Source organism: Alosa sapidissima, chromosome 1, assembly GCF_018492685.1.
Source record: "Alosa sapidissima isolate fAloSap1 chromosome 1, fAloSap1.pri, whole genome shotgun sequence".
Lineage (NCBI taxonomy): Eukaryota > Metazoa > Chordata > Actinopteri > Clupeiformes > Clupeidae > Alosa > Alosa sapidissima.
Genome location: NC_055957.1, coordinates 13,760,804 through 13,786,927, shown reverse-complemented (window position 1 = coordinate 13,786,927; position 26,124 = coordinate 13,760,804). Strand labels below are relative to the sequence as shown.

The 26,124-nt window shown below is 42.4% G+C and overlaps 1 protein-coding gene across 2 annotated transcripts in view; it reads right to left on the bottom strand.

Moving 5' to 3' along the window:
- brinp2 (bone morphogenetic protein/retinoic acid inducible neural-specific 2) overlaps nt 1–25,790 on the bottom strand; it is a 75,587-nt gene extending 49,797 nt beyond the window's left edge. For both annotated transcript variants that reach the window (XM_042108612.1, XM_042108613.1), the window contains exon 1: nt 24,947–25,790. The gene's annotated coding sequence lies outside the window, so the exon portion shown is untranslated. The remainder of the gene's footprint in view (nt 1–24,946) is intronic.
- Nucleotides 25,791–26,124: the final 334 nt, after the last annotated feature.

The following is a 26,124-nucleotide window of genomic DNA, read 5'->3' as shown; positions in this document are numbered from 1 at the left end:
TCATCACACATAGAAAAACAACATCAACCAGAAAACTACATCATCCAAGGATCAATAATCTGTTATTGCTTGGCTGTCCAGCTGTTCTATCTCTAAAAACACACATTGCTGGTTTCCACAGGGTGCAATCACTTGTACATCACTTTGAAAAACTCACATCCCAGATAATTACTCAGGCTGCTTATTAGATTAATGCTACACCGTAAAAGCCCATCTGCATATTGCAGTGGCTCTTTATGAGCTGGGCATCTCATCTCCAGCAATGTCCTGGAGGACTTTTTGGAAGCCTTCACAGAGTTCAAGGAGGTTGCTGCCAGGGTCTATGCAAACTCAACTGATAATTTGGAGAAAAGTGCATGGTACCTGTGCAAATATCCATCCTACGTGCACAAATATTAAATATTCTCAATGTTAATGTTTGCATTGACCTTAAAAATATGGAAAAAATATGGAAAATCTTTTGCAGAAGGGCAAGGACACACTGACCATTAACTATTATAGATGCTGTATGTTTAAACAGATGCTGTATGATAACAATAAAAAAGACTATTCAGAATTCCATACTAATTGGAAAAAAACGTTTCAAAAGCAATTTTGCCCTTGTTAAAAAGGACAACTTCAGTAGATTATTTTATCCTCCCTTTAACACTATTGTGTTCTAGTTTATGCAATTTTGTCAGGAGATCTTTGGTTAAAAATAAGTAAATCAATGATTAAGAGTAAATTATATAGTATAATGACAAAAGTAGATTATTCCACTGTTTGGGATCCAGCTGTGTCACCAACTCCATACACCAGTACATCTTAGTTATTGCATAGGTAAGTGTATTTATTCATTCCATACTGAAAAGGCTCCTTTGTTCAGTTTGCACATGTCCTGTGCATGGTATAAGAGAACTCTTTTAAAAGCCTTAAGATTACAGTTTACAGGTTGTACAATAACTGACCATCATTATCTTTATAAATCACCAGTGTACAGTAAAGGATGGCACAGACACATCTCGGCGTGAGAATTGCGTTGGCCATCAAAGGTTTAAACGTGTATTGAACATTAAAACAGAACGATGAAGCAGTAGTAAATATTACAAGAAATTATGATTAATTTGACTCCATACAATTAAGAACTTGAACTCGAATCATTACCAAGTAGTTTATCAACTATAGCAGAGTAGTAACTCAGATAGATCAATATACTGTAACAAAGTAACAAAAGATCAAAGTAAGCTTAACCAAATAGTAAACTTAAATGTAAACTTAACGTTAGGATGTCAAATACATCAGATAAAACAATTCATCAAGTATAAAGAAAATAAAACAAACCCTTAAAAAGGGGGGAGAGAGAGAGAGGTCAGAGAAAGGACAGTGACCTCCAGCCAGTGGTAGACCAGAAGAATCAAGAGAGAGAATAGAAGAGAAGGCAAGGAGAGAAAACAGTGAGAAGAATCTGTGTTCTTCCCCTTATATCTAAAACAACTTAACATATTAAAGGTGCTCTAAGTGATGCCACACGTTTTTTAGGCTAAAACATTTTATGTCACTTACTGCCAACATCACCTAACCAACCGCTAGCTGTCTGTGTCCTGAATACACTGTAAAAAAAAACGTAATCTCTGCGGACAGCCCAGGCTCCAAAAATGGCAACAAAAACAACCTGGGCAAACCTAGCTCATGAAAACATAAACAGTTCCAGCAAATCACAGATGAGATGCGCGTTTAGGAGAGTTTCAATTGCACGGGAGCAGCACGGGAGGGAGGGGGAGGAAGTAACGAGCTAGCTCTCTGTTTTGTTGAAAGTCAACAGAAGTGTTGTTACCCAGCATCGCTTAGAGCACCTTTAACATATAACATATAACTCATTATATAGATGACATGGATCTGGAATCACAAGGGCATCTCTCTTATCTGAAAGCAGGGGGTGTGGGCGCATCTCATCAGAGAGGGCCTCAAATATCCCAGGTTACAGAAACATCATATGCATTAACGTACATTAACATCTACAACTGACAATAACATCTACAACTGACAATACTATATATCTCGCTTGGAGACTTTTAAAATGATACCAGACATGAGCAGATTATAATTTCTCCTTTGACAAAATATAGTTAGAGCTCATGTATTTTCCTGTGGTCCAGGAGCCCAGGCCTGAGTTAGGCCCTCAGCAGGGTAACGAGAACCGAGACCAAACGGCAGCTGAAACCAGAAACTTTCTAGTTCAGTGTAACGGAGGTGCTGTTAATTACAAAAACTTTTGTCAATAAGCTTACACCAGCAGTGACAGATCACACAGTTTTATGATTACATCACCCATTTGTTGTAAATGAAGTCAAGAGCAGCTGCTCTGCCTGCATTACACCCACTGAATCCCAAAAACATATATCAATAATTAACAGTAAGAGCCTCTGGTCTGAAGAGTTCATCAAAAGATTGCTCCCGGACCTGACGAATAAGGCACACATTAACCTTTAACTCCCTGAAGGTCAGCCTGAGCCTGTGCTAACGCACCTCTCCATTCTCATAACCAGCTTTGTGGCATGAGCTCTGACAATTCAGCTCATTAAATCGTATCTGTGTGACAGATGCCCTGCTGTATCTGGGGGCCTAGGCTTTTCTGACTACATTTTAAAAAGTGGTGTAAGCTAGGTCTCAAGCTTAATGTTGTCAGTATAATATATAAAATGCTGTATGTGGTGTATTAATAGATTTTTTTCAGTACCATCCCCATATAGTTCTGGTTGTTGATCCTGTATATTTATTCGACACAAAGAATGCTGCAAAATGCTGTAACCTTACTTAGATAAATAAAATATGCAAAAATGCTTTCTATGAAGGTCACTGCTAAAATTATTTATGCATAACACAATATAACGTATTTGTAATAATTTTTAGAATAATTTACAAACAAACATGGGAGACTTTATAGCAATGTTCACCTGTTGCTTGTCATACTGGATAACATTATGGGCCCAAAATCAGGTCATTTTCCAACATGTGCCTACTCATAACTACATCCCCTGGTTACTCTGACGATGCATTTGAACAACTTATGCCTGCTAGTGGTTTCACAAGATGGAATAATACTTTATATGACCGAGAACAGAGCATATCTATGTATGTATCATGCAAGTAATGTCTCATGCATCATGGCCAAACTGGCTAGTAAGTTTTTATTAACACCCGCCAAAATGAATTTTAACCCGCATTTGGCGGGTTAGGCGGGTGCTAATTTAGAACCCTGTTTATAATCGATTATAATGTGACATATAATCATTTTTTAATGTGACACTGCACAACAGTTTGTATTTGACTTTATGCTCCTCCTGTGTTTGTGCTTGCTAATTTGAGCGTTAATATATGTACCCTCCCTGTTTGAGATGATCATATCTGTATATAATTGCTTCAGCACACGAATCCCAGCATGTTTATACAGAGAGGTGCGGGGATGTAGCAGTTAACGCGGGTTGATCGGATGACTTGGTGGGAGTATGGATCTTTTTTAATAGGAGCTGGCAAGGCACTGGGTGATTGCTCAGCCCAATATGCACATGTCCTAATGAGCAGAGACAGATGTGCGTAAGACACACAGGGAAAGGGCTTCAGGGTGCTGAGGTAGTCGATGCATCTAAGAAGGAACAGTTAGAGGTCCATTAGCCCGTAGCACTCAGGAAAACGGGTAGTAAAGATTACTCCCGAAGCAAAAAACAGCTTGAACTTTGAACCCCATTCAGTCTTACTGACTGAAGCAGGAACAACATGGTACACACACACACACACTCACACTTGCACACACACACTCGTACACCATAGGCGGAGTTTGACATATTTGAGCCAGGGGGGGCAGACAAAAAAAACAGCACAACAGCACTTTATTAATCAGCACTAGGCAAAGTACCATTTTATGTAAAATACCTTTTGATACATTTATCAAAAGTCCAACAAGTCCAAATCTACACACAACGCAAAATGAGACCTGGCCTACCACTTGGGGAACACAGCATGAGCACATATGGAGAAAACAAACATGCTAAATAAAGATATATATATAATTACATTGTAACAATTTAACAATTCGTCCTTATGAAATCCAATGCAGCACGGTTGTCTTGAAAAGCAGTAGACAGGGGTGTCGCCTAGCAGTTGAAAACATTCGGGGCTTAACCCATAGAGTCTGGTTGCTGCTCACTTTTGATAAATTAATCCACCGCCTCTAGCCTCATTTGTGCCACATTGCTTGAATATTTTGTACAATTATATTTTGTCAATTAAAGAATGTCTGGATGCCACCTAGCTTAGCTGTGATTGTGGAAAGTTGGTAAACCTCCGACGCCTCAAGAGTGCTGCTGGCATGCGAGCCACCTAGCAGAGTGGAGTTTTAAATAACAAGATGCATCGGTTCATGTATGCTTAGCTTAAGGAGAATGAGTCATTGAAAACTCAAATTCGATTCTACAAAGGCAAAGTAAGTAAACTCCAAACTGTAGGCTATTGAGTGCAGGGCAGACCTAAATCATAACTCCAAGAATCAAAGGAAGTGTTCACCTACAGTCTGATGCCTCTCCAAACACAGAAACGAAGCGCAATCACGCCATTACGTTAAGACATGTGAAGAAAAAAATATTCATATTTTGCTGTAATCCAATGACACGAAAAAAAGTAATCTACAGCGATCAGTAGGCCTAGATGCACAAAAAGGGTCATGGTGTATCTAACCAGGCCTATGCGCGTCACATTCACCAGCCAGTTCCAAACAGGTGAACAAGGCTTCGCCACTTCGCTGTTTAAACAAAGTGGAATAAAAAGTCCAAATCTACACACAACGCAAAATCAATTAGTAAAGCTGACAGGACATTTATATACATGGCATTTAGGCAACCTTTATTGCAACGTTGGCACGGCAAGATGTCCATACTAGTGTAACAGTAATTTTCGTTTTTTGCGTCCTGCATGCCTCGTCAGGTTAGCCGTAATGTTGCTTTCGGTGTGAAGGATCACAAAAGAAGAAAACCTGGCTGCTCCCATCATCAACCGCAGCCCGTTCCTTATATTGTTGTTTTGTGTTACTTAAAATTATTTAAAAAAATTTCTGGTCATGCCAGATGTATTTCACTAATCTTTGAAACAATGCAATTACCCATTTCCAACAGGCCCCCCCACTAACTCCGCGTATGTCGTACACATGCATCCACCAGCTTCTGGGCGTAAACCGTTACAATGACATGATGACTTGCAAAAAAATGACAGCTGAACATAAGAGAGTTAAGTAGACCTGATAGTATTTAATATTTGATTGACAGAGCTTTGTGACATATCAGAAGAGGCCTTTTTCTTACTACAAACATGCACAGTAACTATACACAGAAACAGGGCTGTATGTTGTATGTTATGTTGTATATGATGTACAATAACATATCTAAATTCTAAACATGTCAAATGTAGTAATGTGAACACACAGCAGAGGTGTGGTAGTTATGCATGATGTTTAAACTACACAGAATTATGTATGCATTTATCTTGAAGGTACTCAAAGCGATGTTACACGGTTTCTAAGCTAAAAAAATTCTTGGCACATACAACATCTCCTCACCATCCACTGGCTGTACACTGTAAAAAGTGTCTCTGTGGACAGCCCAGGCTCCAAAAATGGCAACAAAAACAGCCTGGTCCAGCCTGGACCATGAAACAAAATAAACTGTTCCAGCTAATCACCGACGAGATGTGCAATCAGTTGTATAAGAGGGAGGGACGAGCTAGCTTTCTGTTTGGTTTGAACGTCAACAGAAGTGACGTTACCCAACATCGCTTGGAGCACTCAGGCCAGATGTACTAATGCTTTTGCGCCCACTTTAGGCGTATTTGTTTCGCAATGTGCGTGTAAAAACATTGCGAGGTATGTACAAACAGGTCACATTGAGGTCAAAGCGCAGACTGCCTCTCGCGGGAGCTGAAAATGGCAAATTGCGCTTTTCTGTGTCATGCATATGCGTTCATGGGAGGATCCAGGGGAAAGTGGGAGTTTAGCGTAAAGAGATGGGAGGGGAAGCGTAAAGAGCACCTAATTATGTATTCCGTGCTGTACAAAAACTGCTTGTGAAAGCGCACGTCTATTCTGCGCCTAAAAACTTCCGCCTTGTAAAAGCAGGTGTTAATCCAAATTGCAGTTCAATGCTTCAATAAGGGAACCTTTCAAAGACAACAGAATCGCTATTTAGAGCACAACTTTCCTACTTGCTAGATTTGACCAATCTTCTATAGCCTACATGCACAAGTAGTTTGAGTAGAACTACTGATCTTTATTAACTCCCTGCTTGTTGACATCTTATCATATATGGTATTATTTCATGATCGCTAAACGTTTTATTCTTTTTAATGATGTCATCAGTTAACTTCATTCAACTGCGCTTGTATGTACTGTAGGCTCTGCCGTTCAGTTGTGGACGTTCGTAAATTGCGGTAGGGGGCGGAGAAAGGCAGAGAAAGGCGCAGATTATACTATGAATTGAAAGTTTGATAAATACGAAGTAAACTTGGGTCTGACAGCGTTCGCTATCTGTGTTTTGTCCATGGTGCTGATAACGCTACGTTCACAAATGTACGTACATCTGGCCCTCAGAGCTTAGAGCACCTTCAATGTCATTAGTCAAAAGTCTTACAGCGGAACCATCAGTAACCTAGAAAGCTTCCAATTTCTAAAACCTATGAAATTTGACACACACAATACATGTAAGTGTACTGTTGGTTGATGAAATGTCACAGGTTATGGAACCGAAGGTGTTTGGGCCCTTCATCGCCACTAGCAGCTATATTTTTACCTGTACTTATTTTCCCTTTTAAATATTCCTAACTCTGTCAGTTCTATCTCATTGTATGAGGGTACCAACATCTACTGTAATCCACCTTATTTATTTAGTGTTCTTATCGAGGGAACCCATTACCCATGCAGATGTTATTTTTTCTTCTGGTTCAGAGATGATGCATTTATGTCAATACACGCTCAGAGAATTATTCCTCTCACAACATGTAAATGCTTTGCAGTGGTTGATCAGAAATGCACAATGTGTGTATAAATTCTATCTCCTTCTAGGGTAACCTAGATTCTACAGCCAAAGATAAAATCTTTGCTCCACATTCTGGGTCCAGGAGATCAGGAGAGCACCATCACTGCAGTGAGCAACATGGTAGGGAATAATAACACTAGCTCAATTTCCAAAACTGACTTAAAATGACTTAAAACTCTTTCTGTATGTATCAACCCAATCCTAATGTATAACGGTACCTTAAGATTTGGAAGCTCCCGGCTACTGTATAAAAGTTGTCATTTAACAGCACTAACTGTTGCCAAGCAACACACAAACTGTGTGAGCGCTCTGTATAAGCAGAGTGATCCAACGCGGAGCATAGTGCTGCAGTCAGCCTTACAGCATGTAAGGGATAACGGCCGACGAGGTGACCTGTTCGATGGAAATAATGGCAAGGTGTAGGCTTAGAACTCCGGCGACGTACGCTGCACGTTACTATTATTGCCCAAAACTACACTGTGTGTGTTACATAACCACTTAGACTGTAACTCTGTGGTGCTCGGCCTCTTTAGTGAACATGCAAATACACATAAGAAAAATGTGAAATAACAAGTAACCAAGCCAGCAAACCTGCAACTAAATAAGAACATTAAAAGATGACTTGTGCCCCTACTTGTCATATCTACAGAGGGTCACAGAAGACATAGACTACATAGATACAAGTGAATGTTCCCACAACTAAATGCATTGATTAGGCTCTCTTCTTACTAACACTGAGGTTAGCATGAAGGTCACCATTGCCTGCCATCCAACTCATTTCACAGGACGAGTCAGTCATATTTCACAAGGGGCCCAGAATGAGCTGTCTTTTTGTCCTAGCACTTGAGCATTTTCTCAGTTGTTTTGATTTTATCCCCCACACAAGTCTGTACATGAAATGTGATTTTCAGAGAAAAAGAGTGTCTGTGAAGACACAATAATTATGGAAAGCTGAGATGATAATACTGCGAAAAAATTAATCACCCAGCGATTCATTTTAGAAAAGCTGCATGACATTCACAAGAAAAGGAAATCCACTGGGATTGTTGCATCTGACTGACAGTTTTTGTTTGTTGGTCCTGCCAATGTTATTGTACATCCAATTACATCTACTTTCTCATTTACATAACAAGTGCACTTCAAATGGTGTCTTAAAATGGTAGGAGGAAGTGTGCTGCAGTAGTGCGTCAGGTAAACAATAACTCACAATGGCACCATGACGTTAAAAAGCGGCAGGACAATAGAGACTAAAGTGTTTGGTGAGATAGTTAATTAACTATGATGAAGGTCATAGCTTGACGCCTGACCCCTATGAAGGGGTGTCGATAACGGCAGTGATGCGTGAAGAGGCTGTCAAGGCAGACGTACTCTGCTCTTTACTTTCCTCACATATCATACCTGCCATCCTGGGTGGAGTGTTCAGATCTGTGCTGGAAATGACCGTGCAGCACACATTTGATACAATGCTAATGTCCACATTGTATTTTAAACAGAGAGATTATACTGATACACAAATAAATGAACCAAGCCTTGCAGGGTACGTCACTGGACAAAAACAAAATAAGGAAGAGTAATTTCAAGTGATAATCAAAACACATTAGCCCTGGCCTGTTCGCGCCGCCATCCTACATACACGTAGTCATCCTTGAGGAGATGCACAAGACATTTCCCGGCTTTGTCGTCTACTTGGATCAGCTGCTGCTGCTGTTTCACCTGCGCTAATGTGCTTTGTGGGGCCTGGCATTTGGGAAGTTCACTTCCCGAAGAGTTTTGACTCCGACATTTCACTGTCTTCTCGCTTGCTCATCATGCTGCGGCAGCGAGAGAGCTCACATCACATCGGGGCAGCTTACTGAGAGGGAGGGAGAGGCGGCAGAGTGGATGTTGTGCGAGCCCTATAAGCCCATACGCCATATCGTCCACTCCAGCCCCGATGACTGGACAGATCTTGTCCATGCTGCCTGGGCTTTGACAGTCAACCCACAGATCGTTATCTGCAATTATTAAGCGTTCTGCACAGATTGGTGGGGAATGTGTTGGCTCAGCACGCTTCCAATTACGGTTTTGCTAAAATCTGAGTTTTGAAAGCATCAAAACATGATGGCCACTAATTTAAATCATGAGCCAAGTGCAAAGTTAGTAGTCAGTGAGAAAAGTGTTTTATGCATGACCTGTAGATATTGTGTGGTGTGTCGGGGTAATGTGCTGACCCACCAGTGTATGTGCCTAGGATCTTCTTCATGGTATTAAAGCAACAAATAGATTTTGCTCAGTTATTAAATTAGCTTTAGTTAGACTTGCACTTTGCCGGTCATTTAAATGAATATGTTATGGGTTACATATTTTATGTTTATAATGCAAGTGAGAAGGTGGGGCAATTAAATGACACAATGTCTCACTAAAGGATGCCTCAAACCACTTCAGTTAGCCTGTGTTTCTGTATAGTAGGCTATTCTTAATGTATGGCAGATGAGTAATCACTTGCCAGAGTCAACACAGGACAGATGGATAATAGAGTGATGAAAAGGACAAGAGCTGGGTATGATACTGGTCGTGGTGTTGTGCTGTGGAGAAGGATTGGATGTATGTATGTATGCGGTGTGGAGGTGGGGTTCTGAGGTTTGACCAGCTTTGATCATGGTGGAAATCTGATATTTTTTGGCTGGAGCAGGACTCGCTGGTACAACACGCCCTGGCACACTCTCTGTACTGTAGAGCGCAAGCTGAGCCCTCCTGGAGGGCAGAACCTGGCAACTGCAGTCTGAATCCTCTGGAAGGCTGCTGCCTCGGCTCTGTGATGGGTAGGTGATGCTTCTATAACCAATTCCTCCTGGGCATCTCAAGCCATTGGTGGGGAAAAAGGAGGGCATCTTAACCCCATCACTCCTGAAGTGCTCCACGACCGCGGCACTGTATGGAAATGGAGGGCCAGGCTGCTGTCCTGGACTCCTGGCTTGAGAGCTTGTCTGTCAGAATCATCACGCTGCTCTAAATGGGCTCTGACAAATGGCAGTTACTTGTTAGCAGGCATCCGAGGAACAGAGATCTTTGAAAAGACAAATAGTGATGGAGGGAGAGAGCTGGAGAAAGAGAGAGAGAGAAAGAGAGAGAATGTCAGGGAGAGAGAGTGAGAAGAGAAATAGAATGTGTGAGCGAGAGAGGGGGAGAGAAGAGATTGTGTTCATTTGTTTTTCCAGAAGACTGGGCACATTTGACTTTGTGGCCCCCCAACACATACGAATGGCTGTAGCGGTGCAGGAAATCATTATCCCGGGCTGCAGTGTGAAGTGGTTGTGGTGATTCTCAGCCGCCCGGCGTAATGAGCGGAACAGGGAGCAGCACGCGGGCCGGCCGTGAGTTTACAGATAAATGCCTCCGCTGTTGTGCTGGGATCATTCCATCAGGGTCAATGAACACTAATGGAGGAAAAGCTCTGCAGTGTGCTTCACGGAGCACCGCACCGGTTACTGTCACCACCGCCACTGTGCCACGACCGCTTGTGACTTTAGAGGTGGCACGAGGAACACGTCGGCAAACATACATCACCACGCAGTGCGCCACAGACGGGCAGCAAAAAAAAAAAAAGAGCGCAAGGACTGCCATCTTCGGCCTTTGTTTCTTTGTTTGTTTCCTAGTTTGAGACTACAGCAGACGTGTCATCCTCATTCGGTTTTCTTTGCTTGCTTTGGGCTGTTGTTGCCGTGTGTGTGTGTGTGTGTGTGTGTGTGCGTGTGTGTGTGTGTGTGTGTGTGTGTGTGTGTGTGCGTGTGTGTGTGGGCATGCGTGCGATGAGTGCGAATGCATTTATATGAGTGCTTCTTTATTTTTTTATTTTTTGAAACTGAAAAACAAAATATCTGTGATTTTCCATGTGATGTGCAAAACCCTTTCTCCATCATTAAAAGGCCATGTCCCCTTTTTAAAGCTGTGGAATACATGAGTACGAAGTCGAGTGCACAGGCAGACCCTACTCCTCTCCATGGGGAGCTCAGCCGACACACCGCTAACCTAGGGAGCGCGTGGCCAATGCTGCTATGCCAACTCCATTTCCATCGCTCTCCTTAAGCCATGTATTTCCCCCAGAGGCTGTGGCTGTATATAAAAAAAAAACAAGCTTCCAAAAAATGTCTTCTGTGTGGTTGTGCGAATGCACTCATTTGTGTGTTTGTGCACGTTCGTGTATGTGTGTGTGTGTGTGTGTGTGTGTGTTTGAGTGTTTATGTGTGTTGAGGGTGGGGGTGGGGGCTGCAGAGAGAGACTGTATGAGTGTTTTTTTGTCTATCTTTTTCTGCTTATAGTTCAGTGATCAGCCAAAGCCCAAACACAGCCTCCAATTTACTACACTGCACAGTGCTGATTCTATTTTGACGGTTGACAGCCAGGGGAAACAGCAGCACATGCGCACTGTTGCAGAAAGACTGACATCCTGCACAGTGAGCCAGAAAGGCATTAAGTGGGCAGTACCAGTCTATAGTTAATTGGTGAAAGGTTCAGTTTAAGCTGACCAATAGCAATGTCACAAAATTGAATGACAAATATCAGACCATTACATTTGTGAAATCTCAGATTATAGTGTGTAATGACAGTGTAATCAGGGGGTGTGGACAGTGCTGACCAGTAGTGATTTTACAGGGACTGCAGTGCCTCCTCTGTTGTTCTAAACAATTAAATTCATTATATCTAGACAGCTAGACCTGTTGTAAATGTTCCTGCCACATCCCTTCCAACGGTTGTTGTAACTGTAATAAGAGTATGGGATTTGGAGCCCATAAAAAAGAGTGTTTTGCTCACTTAGATTCCATGACCAGCTTACATTATTTTTGTCGAGATCAATATAGCCTATTTCAAGAGAATTCATTTAGGCCTGGAATCTAAAATGTCCAAACAGTTATATTCAATTTAATGATTTAAATGCACTTAATGGAGTTTGCAGCTTCAGAGCTATATACTAAGACAAACATGTGGAGGGGGTCATAGCAGCTCTGTATTTTGTATGGACATAAAAGTATTTGGATGGAAACCAGGTTTTCTTATTTGGTTACGTTCGCTCCTTTCCTCAATAAGATAAACTACATACGGTGTCGTAATAACAAATAATGATGTTAAGCTTTTACTACAACAGCATATTAAGGTTAGTCTCAGGGAATTCTGGTTCCATGCTAATTAAACTGAAATCTTATCCTTTACATGGCTTGTTACTTGGAATTATTCTGGAAACAAACAGCAGGATATCTGGGGCAGTCAGTGCTTACAGAGCCCCAGACTGTAAGCCTGTTAAGGTGCACTCTTGCAATAAAGGAAAGATACAATTTTTAGGCAGTCTAGAAATGGCAGTGGTGATTTGAGATTTGAGTATTCGAGTATCCCCTGCTGAAGGAGAATATGTCACCATGCCTTAATAAAATTAAAATCCACATCCACAATTAATTTGTCATTGTTGATATGTTTTGTAATACTGTAATAGTTTACATTATTTGCTTAATTTTCATGAATATTGATTTTTGACTGTATCAATGTGAATCAAGTGACATCATGTTTCATATTGACATTTGTAAGTGTAGTGCAACTCGCTTGCCAAAGAGACATTTAAGATGGTGACTCGCAGTCATATTGGCATACCCACGATGTTCAGTGTATTTAACGTTTCTATGTTAAGTTACATGCTCATGTTTAAGAAGATTCTAGGCTTTCCATATGGTCTTTTCACATCTCGGTTGTGTGTAGCCAGACAGGTTTGCTTGAACATTGTTGTGTTATGTATCTAATTTGCATGGAGTTTGTGTCTGAAGAATGTATGTTTTTGTTGTCCTGCTGTTGTTAAACAGTTAGACGGTGCATTGAAAGTGCATTAAAGAGAAAAAATAAATTCATCAGTATAAGAACCAAGGCCTCGTTTATTTTTTCGTGGGAGTGCTACTGAGTTTAGACAACGTTCCTGGGCAGAATAGGTTGTTTTTTTGCTGACTTTTTTTGCCATCAAAATAGGACCCTCTGACTTCTTCTTCTCCTCCTCCTCTTCTCTCTCTCTCTCCTACTCTGTCCTACTCCTGCATACACCAACCCAGCTTTTCTGACAGCCAGCAGAATCAACAGATCTCTTTTTGTTCTTTCCAGCTCAGGCGCACCTTCTATCACAGAAGGCACCCTTTTGTGGGCACTGCTTATGAGGTGACCACAATGGCTGCTCTAAAGGGTGGCTGTCTGGTGAAAAGACGGATGGAATATTTTCTGCTCTGTCGTGACACTTCCTGCATCATGTGTCAGATAACGATGGCCAGTTCATTTTGCATATTGACAGTCTTCATCCCTCCCTCAGTATATTAAGCCCACAGGCTATGGAATGAGATTAAAAGTATTTTTTATATTACATTCTACACAGAAATTCTATACTGACAAAAAAGATATATGAGAAGCATTAGCGATAAAAGAAATGCAGCAGACTCTCTGTATGCAAAAAGAGGGTCTGTCCACAGGCGGTTTTGACCTTCTTTTGCCTTTTGCAAGTTCAGCCGAGGCCTTCATTTACAAACTTCCTGTCAAGGAAGCAAAGTGAGATCTGGCAGCGAGTGCCCTCCCATGTGTACATAATGTGCCTAATGACAGCCCATCCATTTCAATGGCCATGGAACTGAAGCACGCATCTGTGGTGTAATGCAGTGACCTAGTTCACTTGACAACGAAACCCCTCTACTCCTCACAGGCAACCAAAAATAAAATGTTTTACAAAAAAGGGGCCCAGAAAATGTTGATGTGAGACTCAGAGAAAGAGAGAGAGAGAGAGATTCTTGTTACAAAAGTAGGTGAACGATGGACACTATTTTTCGAAGTGAAAGGTCTTCTCTCATTCATTCTCATTTACAGCAATAATGACCTCTTCCAATTACTGCATGCTAAGTTGTATGTGTATTTGATGAGCTGACTTCCGCACAGGATGGGAAGTCAGAGTAATTATTCAATCGCTGCTGAGTAGCACTAAGGACTAAAGTGTCAAGACACCAATGATAGTTGATTTTGGCTCGGCATAAAGGTGGGCAATTGCCCACCGCAGTCATTATAGGATATTTTCAAGGGTGATTTGCTGACACAGCCCAGTAGGCTGAAATAGCCCCTGATTTGCAACTTTGTGAAAGTCAATACTGTTCTCCTGTGACATCAAAGATAATAGTGTAACATTTTTATTCTGTTCTGCGCATTATTCTTACTTTTTGATGTTATCTTGATATATTGGGGCTATCATGCCAGAGTAATTTAGTAATGTCTCCACATTGCTGATGGTTCAAAAATGTTTAGATAAAATAATAATAATAATAAAAAAACAATCGAAAATAAAGCAAAGCTACAATTACAACCATAAAAGGATTTCAATCATACTGATGAATTATTCATAGTGCTTTTAGAGAAGCTTTAATGGCAGACCTTTATAGATGAATATAGCACCTGGACGTACACTTCCACCCATGAAGAAGCTGAGAGATGACTCAGTTATTGCATAATTTCTCTTCCACTGAACGTGACTAAACAATTTCATGAAAAGTACATAGTGTTATCTTTGGAGCATGCCATTTTACACTAGCATCAGGCTAATCAGGCATGAATTTTCTAAAATTATGATTTTTAGAATTTTCATTTCAGAAAAGTGTGTGTGTGTCTGGTGTGTGGGCTCATGGTATGACTCTGCCAAGGATTAAAAAGCTGCTTTTTTTTGTTAATGTAATGTTTTGTGATATTTATTAAATCTTAGATGAACTCAGTTACCTCCAGTTATGTAATTATGAGGGGAAAACACATTAAACCATGCTGTAATGTCAAAGCATTGTTATGTTTTTTTTTATGGAAGACTATTTCCATTCCCTGGCACGTGTTCAGTGTGTCTGAGCTGTGTGTCTGTGTGTCTGAGTTCACACTTGGTGGATTGCCTCCAAAACACACACGTCAATGCTCATGCCCACACAGCCATAAGGATGGTAGGACAACTTTATGGCATTTAGTATGCCAGAGTAAATATGAGGCCAAGTCTGGCAGCTGCTAAGTACTCTACATTAGAAAAACGTTCCAAAGTGATTTCAAAAAGTTCGTTTTGGATTCACTATCAAATTCTTGATGATTTTGATCGGGGTGCTAAGTTCAATGAGGAAGACAACCCAAACATAAATCATTGTTTGGCAACCACCTCCCCAGTGTCCTTGAAGTAGGCCAGTGAATTTACAGCCATTAAATGCTAACTAAAGTAAGGACCTTCAATAATATTGGTGTGTGTGTGTGTGTGGGGAGGGGGGGACTGAAGAGGAGAAGAGGAGGCGATGCTGTTGACAGTGTTGCTGCAGAGTGATTGAAAAGTCTATACCTCACACTGCTGGGCCACTGCATCCATCTCCCTCTTGCCCCTCCAGCCCTATAGCCAGGTTCAACATAGACCTCCACCATTCTCTCCCTCTTGCCCCTCCAGCCCTATAGACAGACAGGTGCAACATAGACCTCCAGCATTCTCTCTTCTGCTCTCTGACATTGTGTGTGTGTGTGTGTGTGTGTGTGTGTGTGTGTGTGTGTGTGTGTGTGTGTTAGATGCTGGAGAGCAACAGTCGTCTTCCCTTTGTTTCAGTCAGAGGGAAAGTACTGTTCCGTATCTGTTGAGAATCCATTAGCTCTGTTTTTGGTGCAGGATTTGAAATGTCATCTCATTGTTTTCTGTGCTCAAGAAGATTGTGCTATAATACTGTGTGCTATCATTATCATGATTGGTGCACAGTGTTGGTGAATGGTGAAACAGACTGCTTTGATAGAGTGCCTTTGTTTGGTCAGGCATTAAAAACACAGGGAGTTGATGATGCACAGGCCATCTATGCTAAACATCAAAGATGTTGTTACAAGGCTTTTATCGTCCTCTCCAAGGCTATCATTATGCACAATAGCCAAACTCAGTGATGCTCCTCAATCTACATATCCTCATTTACTCTTTATGTCAGACCAGAAGTTTTACATTGGATTTAGAACAATGCCTCACAAACCCATACAAAAACATTTTGAGTGCATAAGCATTTTGACACAAGTGTACTCAAATTTCCTCTCAACAGTTTGTTTGTAGTCTACGGTGGTGAACAAACATCTCTTTCGTTTGCTAGGGAGCCAGGTTAGAAAATGCTAGAACAGTTCAAATCAGCTTTTGTCATTGTTAGCACACTGCATCTGAAAATCCGAGTTGACTCGCGTCAGTCTTCCTGGACAAAAGCCTACCTCCTCCATCTGCTCCTGTACAACGTAGAGAACAAAGCGGCGGCATTTCCTGTTATTACCTACATTAATAAGAGAAACAGGCGCTATTATGCATGCGCTTGCCCGGAGAAAAAGTATGATCTCTCTGACCTTTTCCTCTTGGCTAATTTCACACAATGGTGTGACCTTTCAAAATCCAGTGTTTAAAAATTCACAATGTTGTCGTTCATCTTCCCAGCGTGGAGTTATCGAGCAACAGGAGCGTTACTTATTTGAAAGGGCTTCTGTTTTATTCTATTCTGTGTGCTCGGTTTTTTTTTCAAGGAGATTTTGAAAGAGCAACCCCAAAGATTAATTTATGATTCAAATCCCAACAAAGAGACACAGATGAATTGTCAGCATTTCCATATATTGTGTGTCTTCTTTTGTTTGTGAATCTTTCACTATTCATCTATTGTGGACTTTGTCCTTTGGAAGTTGATTGTGCTGGATTCAGCGAATGTGGCTATTTGCAATTACTTGGTGCATGGTCATTACAAAACCTTTAGTAGGGTAATGATAAAGGTGCACACAGAACGTTTTGAAAAATAATGATATGTATGATAGGGAGGATTATGGCCAACTTAAGAGCCAGCAGGCTAGATATCGACCCCCAGGCTGTGGTACTTAATGGTGTATGTGTGTGTGTGTGTTGTGGTGTGTGTTGTGGCGTGTGTGTGTGTGTGTGTGTGTGTGTGTGTGTGTGTGTGTGTGTGTGTGTGTGTAGTGGACACTAGACAGAGCTAAACAGCAGTGCCATGTGAATTCTATGAAGATGTATGGGAAGTGAGTTGCCAAAGCCATTTAATCTTGCTCACATTCCGCTTAATCCTGCCGAGGCTGATTTACGCGTGTAGATACGGCAAGGCGCGGCAGCCATGAGTCATTTAGCCAAGCACCTCACGGGGGGGAAATGGGGAAGATGTGGAGACAGCGCACATCGCTTATGAACCCCTTTGATAGAATGAAAAAAAGGAGGGGGGGGGGGTTTAAAAAAAAAGAAGCATTGAGCCAGACTCCTGCCGGATGACTCAGTTCCCTCTTCGGCTGCTACTCTCTTGCTGTTCGCATGAAATATGTGAGAGGACAGGGGTCCTATATTTAGACGTTTAAAGCACTCTGTCACTTCTCTGCCATCCTCGTGCTTTCTCAAGGGTCTAGTTTTCTTGTCTTGTGTCACCAGGTATCATTGACTATTAGAGTCTCCTTCAGAGATGGGAATAAATCCATGTATGGGCCTTTTCAGTGGATGAATGAATACCACCGACTGCCACATATCAATATTGGTGGCCATTACCATAGGTAGGCCAAGCATGAATGAGCAAGACCAACAGAGATTATCTGCAGTCTTTCACATCCCGTTTGCAGTATTTAAGCACAGGATGCTGTGAGTCATTTTCCATTAGCCATAGAGATGAGGGAGGCCTTAAAAAACGCCTTAATGTCCACAATTACATATAGGAGTGCAGCAGTCTGAGCAGAGGCCGAGAAGGCAGGACACTGAAGGGGCTCCTCTGCGACTGTACTGCTGGCGGGTAACAACTGTATGAGAATTCGTTTAATCCTCCAGGCCAAGGCAGATCTTTGAACTGAAGGGCATCTAATCAGCCAAGGATTTCCATACCTGGCTGTCAGTAATCTCACAAGCATCACATGGTCTGGCAGCCAGCCTTGTTTCAGGAGGGGTGGGGTGGGAGGGGGGGGTGCGGTAGATAAGACAGAAATGGAGATGACCATCTCCCTAATCCAAATGTGAACTCCCGAGCAAGCAAGCCAGAGCACACAGGGATATAATGAGGGCCGAGGTGAATGCAACATTTCTGCCAGGGAGGACAGAGGAGAGAGGAGAGCAATGATGAAAAACCTGCCTCTACTGTATCTCTTGGTCTCGCACAATATAGGCAGACCAAACAGGACAGGCAATGTTTTATTTAGCGCAACATAAAGAGAGAATGGCCGTTTTCTGAACAGAAATGGAAAAATACATGCAATGCTTTGGTGAATTGCATTACCATTAAAAAGGGGCTTCATCTGTTTGTCAGAGATTTGTGCCCATATACACACGTAATGAAAACTTTTCAATTAGTCTCCATTTACAAAGCTCTATTGCAATTATAGGCAAAGTACCTGAGAAGAAAGCCTGACGGCAGTCACAGACTGTGTTCTGTTAGTCAAGTAGAATTCTAAAGCATGGCCACAACGAGAGACTTTGGCTACAAGAGGAGGATTTTCATCAGTAGAAATGTTATATGTTTCTTCAATATCAATGCTTGCTGACAGGTGCCAGATAATGAAAATATTTTATTTTGTTTTTGACATTTTTTCAAAAAAAATGAATTCATTCAAGTAGCCTATTTGAATTCTGTTTACCTCCAGTAGCATAATTGATGAGTAATACCATTCGTTGGCTGATGACATAATGACACTGAGTGGACCATTTGGGTGAGGAACGTCTTCTAACAAAAAATATATTTGGAGAAATTCCCCCCTCACAACTAATCTATCAATAAGCAAAAGCGAGGCATTATCCAGTCTCTGTGACCACTCTGGGCTTGCCATTCAGGAAAGGAAAACATTGCTGACCAACAACATGCAACCAATTAGGACGGGGAGAGATCTGCACTTGGCTGTCAATTATATTCCACCACCTGTCTAGCAGCATCCCTTATTTGTTCTGGCCAAGGAAGTGCAGATCCATCTATTTATTCATGCACACAGATTTATTTGTGGGGGTGGGGGGGGGGGGGGGGGGCAGAAGGGAGGGAGTCTATTTGTTTGGCTGTTTTGTTTCAAAACATGCAATTTCCAATGAAATAGGGGATTATTATCCTGATATAGGTCACATATTCAATAGTGTTTGTTATGGTGTGGATATCTTTCATTAGAGACTCATTTTGGTGTAAGAAGAGCTTCACTCCCCTCACACACACACAAACAATGGTGCACTGATGTGGGCGAAATGTTTTCTCCTGCCTCTCCTGCATTTCTTCACATTCAGGTTTGAAGAAATGCACAATGCTAGCGCATGCATATCATCACCCCCTATATTCACTGATTATTGAGACAGATTGTGAGAAGACATTTTTCAACTGGAAGTTTTATACTGTTTTATAAAACACCCAGCATTAGGGAATCTGAGTGTATTATATCTTTCATGCTGGAACTTGCAGTCATTTTAGGATAACATCCCAAAAGAGCCCTTTTCTTTCATTATTTTTCCAAATTTCGGTCTCCAAGTCTCACACAATATCACAGGTGCCTACACCTTAAGATTGGGACACAGCACATGTTCACCAGGGGCAAGTCTGCACAGTGCCTTCTTCCACTATGTCACTGTAATCCTCCCTGACATGGAACTCAATTCAGAACTCTTATCTCTATCAGTGATCACTCAATCTCTCTCTCTCTCTCTCCCTCAGAGCGATTGGTAGATGGAGTATGATGATCAATAGGTTATCTGCGTCACTGTACCAGATGAAAAGGTCATTGTGCCCAAAGTGAAATGCCATGGAGTGGGATAACCAGTCTTCTCCATCTTGGTGCCCTATAGGCCTGGGTAGGAGAAGGGAGGGAAAGGGGTTAGGGGTGGCTCATGAGAAGGGGAATACAATAATGGCCCCATGTCTCTGGAGGTTGGAGCTCTGCTCTAACCAGATCCCCTGTCGTTTCACCAAGTCACTGAGTAATAGATAGCCACATCCTGAGCCATATCTATTCATCCATCACCACACAGGTAGATGACAACGTAGAATCACGTCCATGTTTCACTCCGACAGCAGTGAATTTTCATCTGTTATCGGCCTCATCATGCATCATTCAAATAAAGACCTATCACCCTGTATGTGTGTGTATGAGAGAGAGAGAGAGAGAGTGTGTGTGTGTGTGTGTGTGTGATAGTGGCTGCATGTCAGTTTGTCTGTAGGAATGTCAGCGACCATGCCCTGTCCAGAGATCCTGCTGTCATGCCTGCAGGCATGAAAGGTACAGCCTGCCACTGGACACACTCTGCTGTTTGTACGAGTGTCTCCGGACACCAAGCCCATTTGCCACGGCACTCCTCCACTAGCGGTCAGCCAACGGTACAGGCCCTCTGTCTGTCTGTCTGTCTGTCCGGTGCACAGAGAGCCCAATTAAAGAGCGGGAGTGAGGGCCCTGCTGTTTGGGTTGATTGGTGGAGGCCTCCTGTGTGCCCGGCTGCCGGTGGAGCTCGGAGTGCCCCAGTGGCACGGCTTCTTTGATCTCTGACTTTCTGTCAAATAAATCATTTGTTTCTCCTTTCCTTTGCAGGGCCCTCGGAGACAGAAGTGTTTTTGGGGAGGATGTTTACTCTCCAGTTGTACAACATCATGACTTTATTCGACATGACATGTGGTCATCTGCTACAGTATGCATTATGCACAAGGTGAGACTCAGGTGGACTAGTTTTGTTTTGCCTGACGGTAAATTCTTCTTTTTTTAAATAAAGACTATTTGTTTTTATTTTGCATGATTGAGAAGTTCACATACATACAGCACACTTTGAGCTATACATTTAGTTTAACTTGTCATTCATCTTCTGTAAGTCCTCCACTAAAAGGGTCACGTTGTTCTGCTTGATCGTAAACACCCAGCCACTTTATTAAAGCAATCCCATGCAGTGAGATATCTCCTTAATGATCTGCCACTTCATTGCAGGGCATTCATCTTTGCTGGGAAAGGGATTTATGCTGTTCATTTGTAATAGATTTCCCCTCTGTTACAGGTACAGGACTACCACCCCCACCCACCCTGACGCACATTTTAAATTAGATTGTGGACTAGTAGAGCTTATCTAATGTACAACTTAATATACTAAATGATAACCAACATAAAGCCTTAATTGTGTCACTTTGCTCGGTATTATGGCTGGATGAGAAATTGCTCCTGTTAAATCATTTCAGTTGATTACTCTCACGATTATTTTGACTGTCACACGAAGTCTAGTTGTGAACCCCCCGTTTTTATATTAGTCACAGTGTGGATGTATTTCTTGCATGCAAAAACATCTATGTTCTCCTGTTCCAATAAATTAAACACCCCTTTTCATTCTAATGAAACAAAACAAAACATAACAAAACAAAACAAAATAAAAAAAAAAACACATGACAAAACAAAAAAACATTTATGTTCCTCACAAATGTAAAAGTATAGGAGAGAACCGCAACGAACATCAATGCTTATTGATGCACTTTTTTTCCACTTGGAAAGAAACGTTAAAGAAATGCAAAGATATTCCACCTCAGCATACTCTTCGTTGAACCACATCTGACACCTGTGTGCTCACTACATGACACGCTCGAGTAAGTTCAAAGGAGCACACGTTGACAGGCCAGACAGTGGTAGGAGAGAGGTTATTAGGCTATTTCCCCGGTAATTTCCTTCATGAATTTTACATCTAATTAACCATTCAAATGAGGGAAACAAATCATGCTTTTTAACTTGATGAGTGCAGACTGATGCTGAATTTGGACAGAAAAAAAATGGAGACAGGAACAAAAAAAAAAACAACCAATGCCTCAGCCCTGCATAAATTAACATCTTATATTAGAGTGCTTCCAGCCCTGCTCTCACATGTATTTATGTCACATACAGTATTAGTCACTGTAGACGACGCCATCTTGACTTACATAGATTACATAGATTTCTCTTTTCGTATCGAGGGCCCCCTTTAGTCACCCCTCCATTGTTCCCGATTCACCTTGGAGCACAAACCCCTGGCCATTTCATTCAGTGCTGCTTCACACTCCACCTCGATCATTCATTCACTGCATACAAAGATGATCAATGACCTCTGCTTTCACTGAGCGCAAATGATATGTGTAGAAGATGGGGAGAGCATTATCATGTCGGCCCAGATGGCCTTGCTCTGTGGTTTTGCTGATGTGCGTCGCTGATATCATTTTTGAGTGTTTTTTCTGGTTCCGTTCCCTCGTTCTCAGGAGCAGCTTGAGTCGGGCATATCAGATCTTTGCAGCCTCAGCTTGCTGTGCCGCCGTGCTTCTTCTCCTGTTAGCACAGACTGTTTTTTTTTTTTTTTTAAGTATCTGATGCACACACCCTATTTTCTATGCCAGAGCGCCACTTGATCAATATTTCATTCATACTTTTGTGCTGAAGATGCCACTCAATAACTCATTCTGACCTGGGACTTATAAATGTGTGTGTCTCATAATCACAGAAACACACACACACACACACACACATATAACAAACACACATACACACACACACACAGCACACGGGTGAGCACATTCACGTTTCTCCTCCATTTCCACTGAAACCTCCTCCCCTCCCATCAGCCTACCACCACTCCTCTCCTCTTTCCTCTCTTCTCCTCTCCTGCAGGAGAAATGGAATTTGCTGTATCTCTTTCCACTCAGATACTTCAAAATAGCTCTGGGCTGGTAGCAAGCACCGGCTGCAGGTGAGGGCCTCTGGGCTCATGAACGCATGACCACCCTGCCTCTCAACTAGCTGGGTCACGTTGGCATGGCACCAGAGGAGAGCAAATAAATAAATGAAAAACAAATAAATAGATAAATAAAAAAAAGATTATGCCCACCAGTATCTTTTTCTACAGGAATTAAATCTCCCCTGACAGTAACTGTGAAAAATCTATCAACTGTTTGGATGCCGGGTCAAATGGATGAACCTCGGTGAAACTGTTCAATGACCAGATCGATGCCTAAACTGATAACTGTGACACTGTCTACTCCCTGGAAGCTATTCTTATCATTTTCTCACAAGATGGCCTGGACCAAACAACTCAGCATGTTCATCAGGCACTGGTAAACAACACACTGCTAAGCTGTGTGATGTGTGTGTGTATGTGCGAGTGTGTGGGAGCGGCAGGCGATCGGCGCGTGGCATCCTGCACCCTCTGTAGGTGAAAATGAGCAGTGAAGAGCTTGTGAGCAAGCCGTCTCTTTTCAGGGTTTGCTGGAGCCAGAGGATGTAAGTGAAGTCTTTGCTCTGATTGGTAATGGAAGAAGAAAGGAACATTTGTTTTTTTGATTTCCCTCTGCTGTCTGCCAGTCAGACCAAATCATATTTTTTTGGCTGCATGGAATGCTGTATTTAATTACAATAGCAAAATGTGATTTATTTCGTTTGTGTTTGTCTATATTTGTGATTGTCTAGATACTGCATTTTGTTGTCTTTGTACTTGTACTCTGCACAATGACAATAAAGTTGAATATAATCTACGGTAATCTAATCTAGATTGAGATGCTAGGAAGGTCTGACTCGATAATGTACTTGATGTAGGCATGTACTGTAATATTCTGTGTAATGTACGGACACAATTGTAAAAATCTACCTGGCAGAAATGATAAAAAGGAGAGCCATCATTTTATCCACAATAAAAACAACAGTAAAAAGAACTTCTTGTACACAGCTTACACATTCTGACAACAAATTCAATTTGAAACAAAGCTGCTTTAAATTTGCTGAAAAATGGCATTAACTGCCTCCTTGTGAGATTGAAATGTCATGCTGTCTTTTGGTCGGCCCGCGGGAGAGAGAGAGAGCAAAGAGGATTAATATACATGTATGAACAAGAGCGTATTCACGCTGCCCAGTTTGCCCACTCTAACTGTGCTGAGCTTTCGGTGGCCTTTGACTATCCCAGACACTTAGGCATGTGCAGCCCCCGTACAAGAGAGCCGGGACGGGGGGAAACAGAGAGCATCCTACACACTGCTTGTTCCCTCTTTTCTCTTTTTCTTCTTTTTCTTTGGATTTGTCCAGGCAGACATCCAAGCCTCACAGTCAGGAGGCTATCCAGTGAACAGCAGAAGCTGGAGGCTGCTTTTCTGTCATGGTGCTTTTTTGTTTTTTTCTTTTAGTAGGAGGCTTGAATCACTCGCATTTGGCCTGCACCACAGGTAAAGTTTGGTCAGAATCAAATGATTGCCACCACTATTCCCCCTCTCATTTTTTTCAGCACTTTGCAGTGATTTGCTGTTTGCCGTCATATACTGTATGAAACTGTACTTCTTTTTGACTAAACTAAAACTCCAGAGGCGAGCCCCAGATTTTGTGTGAGAATTATTTAATGATCTAAAGCCTCTTTTGAGATTTGGACCTCTCCAGGCTACAGGCTGCACATAGTTAATGATGACTCTTTCACTACGTGCACATTTAATATTGCTTAATGAGCTTGCAACAGCATGGTGCTCTGGAATCAATATGGGCTATCATTGATTGGTTCACCCACGATAGCACAGACATCAGCTCGGCATGTGTGTGCCTGTATGCCTGAATGTGTTTGCATGCAGAGCCAATCTCAAATTACAGATGATTAAAATGTATAAAATGCCACCAGCTATAAAAAGCTTTTATCACTTCCCATTTCTGTCTCCTTCAGGAGACTGTAAAGTCAGGCAAGAATATGAATGCCTTATCTAAGCAGGATGCTTTCACCTAGAGTGAGCAAGATAAGATTGCAGCATTGGCATGCTCTGATGGCAACCAGATCACTCTCTGCCGAACCACATCACCAGTCCCCTCACTCACAGAGGACCCCCCCCCCCCGCCCCCACACACACACACTTAAGCACTAACCAAGGATCCTTCCCGCTCCAGGGTTCAATGAAGGGAGGAGGCATGCCGTGCAACCTTACCCAGCCTGCGAAGGGTGCTTCCACTCCTGCTCCTGTCGTGCTCGTATCCGACCAGCTTGTAAGTGTTGTCAGGGAGCTTGTTACAGAGTCCTTCCCCGGAGTGATGGAACGCCGCCAGCGCTGATGACTCCTCCTCGTCCTGCCAGCTCACTGGCCACTTCCCCGGGGCGAGCTGGTCGGCCGCGAGAGGGGTAATCCATACATTGTCCTGCTGCTGCCTGTAACCCGAGTCGTGACACGTCGCACACAACAGTATAGGAAAGGGAGTCTTCTAATGAGCCAACCTGCACTCCCTTCTCCTTGCTCCAGATACAAGAAAAATAGAAAAAAAAAAAAAAAAAAACACAGAAAAGAGGGATTAGAGAACCCAGCTGCCTAACAACTGCTCAAGGCACCTGAGATGACTTAAACTTTCAAAAGCCAGTGGGGGTTTTTCATTGTGAGGATTCAAAGTACCGTGGTGAAGAGACACACACACAAAAAATGTCAGGAAGCATTCAGAAGGAGGTGCTCCGGTGTCCTCTGTGCCTGTGCAGGTGCTGTGGATGGGAGAAGGCGCTCCACATGAAGGCTGAGAGGCAAGAGGTGCCGTTAACATCCACCAAAGAGCAGCAGCCCGTCCTCAAAATCCACTGCTCTCTCCACGCAGAGCGTGCACCTGCCACAGTGACGCGATGACATCCACTCTTTCTTCTCTCTCTCTCCCTTTCTCTTTCTTTCTCTCTCTCTCTTTCTCACTATGTATGTTGGAGCACTGAGGCACTAGGCTGGAACTGCCTGTGCTCCAGCCATCACTCACTGTCAAAGTCCCAGCACGGCGAGCCGCCTTCAGAGGAGAGCTACTCCAAGTCTTTCAGGAATGCATCTCTTTCTTTTCAACAAGCTCCGTCCGACTGAGACCCACGGACACGCCTCCTCTGCAACGATTGGACGAGCATGTGGCCGAGAATGGGTGGGAGGAGGAGCAGGAAGGGAGGGGCATTCAGGGGGAGAGGGAGAGCGAGCGAGAGAGAAAGACAGAAAGAGAGAGGAGGAGGAGGAGGAAGAGGAGGATAGACAAGGCTGTGTGAGCCCTACAGGGACAAGCTGGCTAATGAAAGCGAAAGTTCTTCTCTCCCAGTGCTTTAGCCAAATTTGTTTCCCTCAAATTTGTTGTGACTCCTGGCAAACTGGATTCG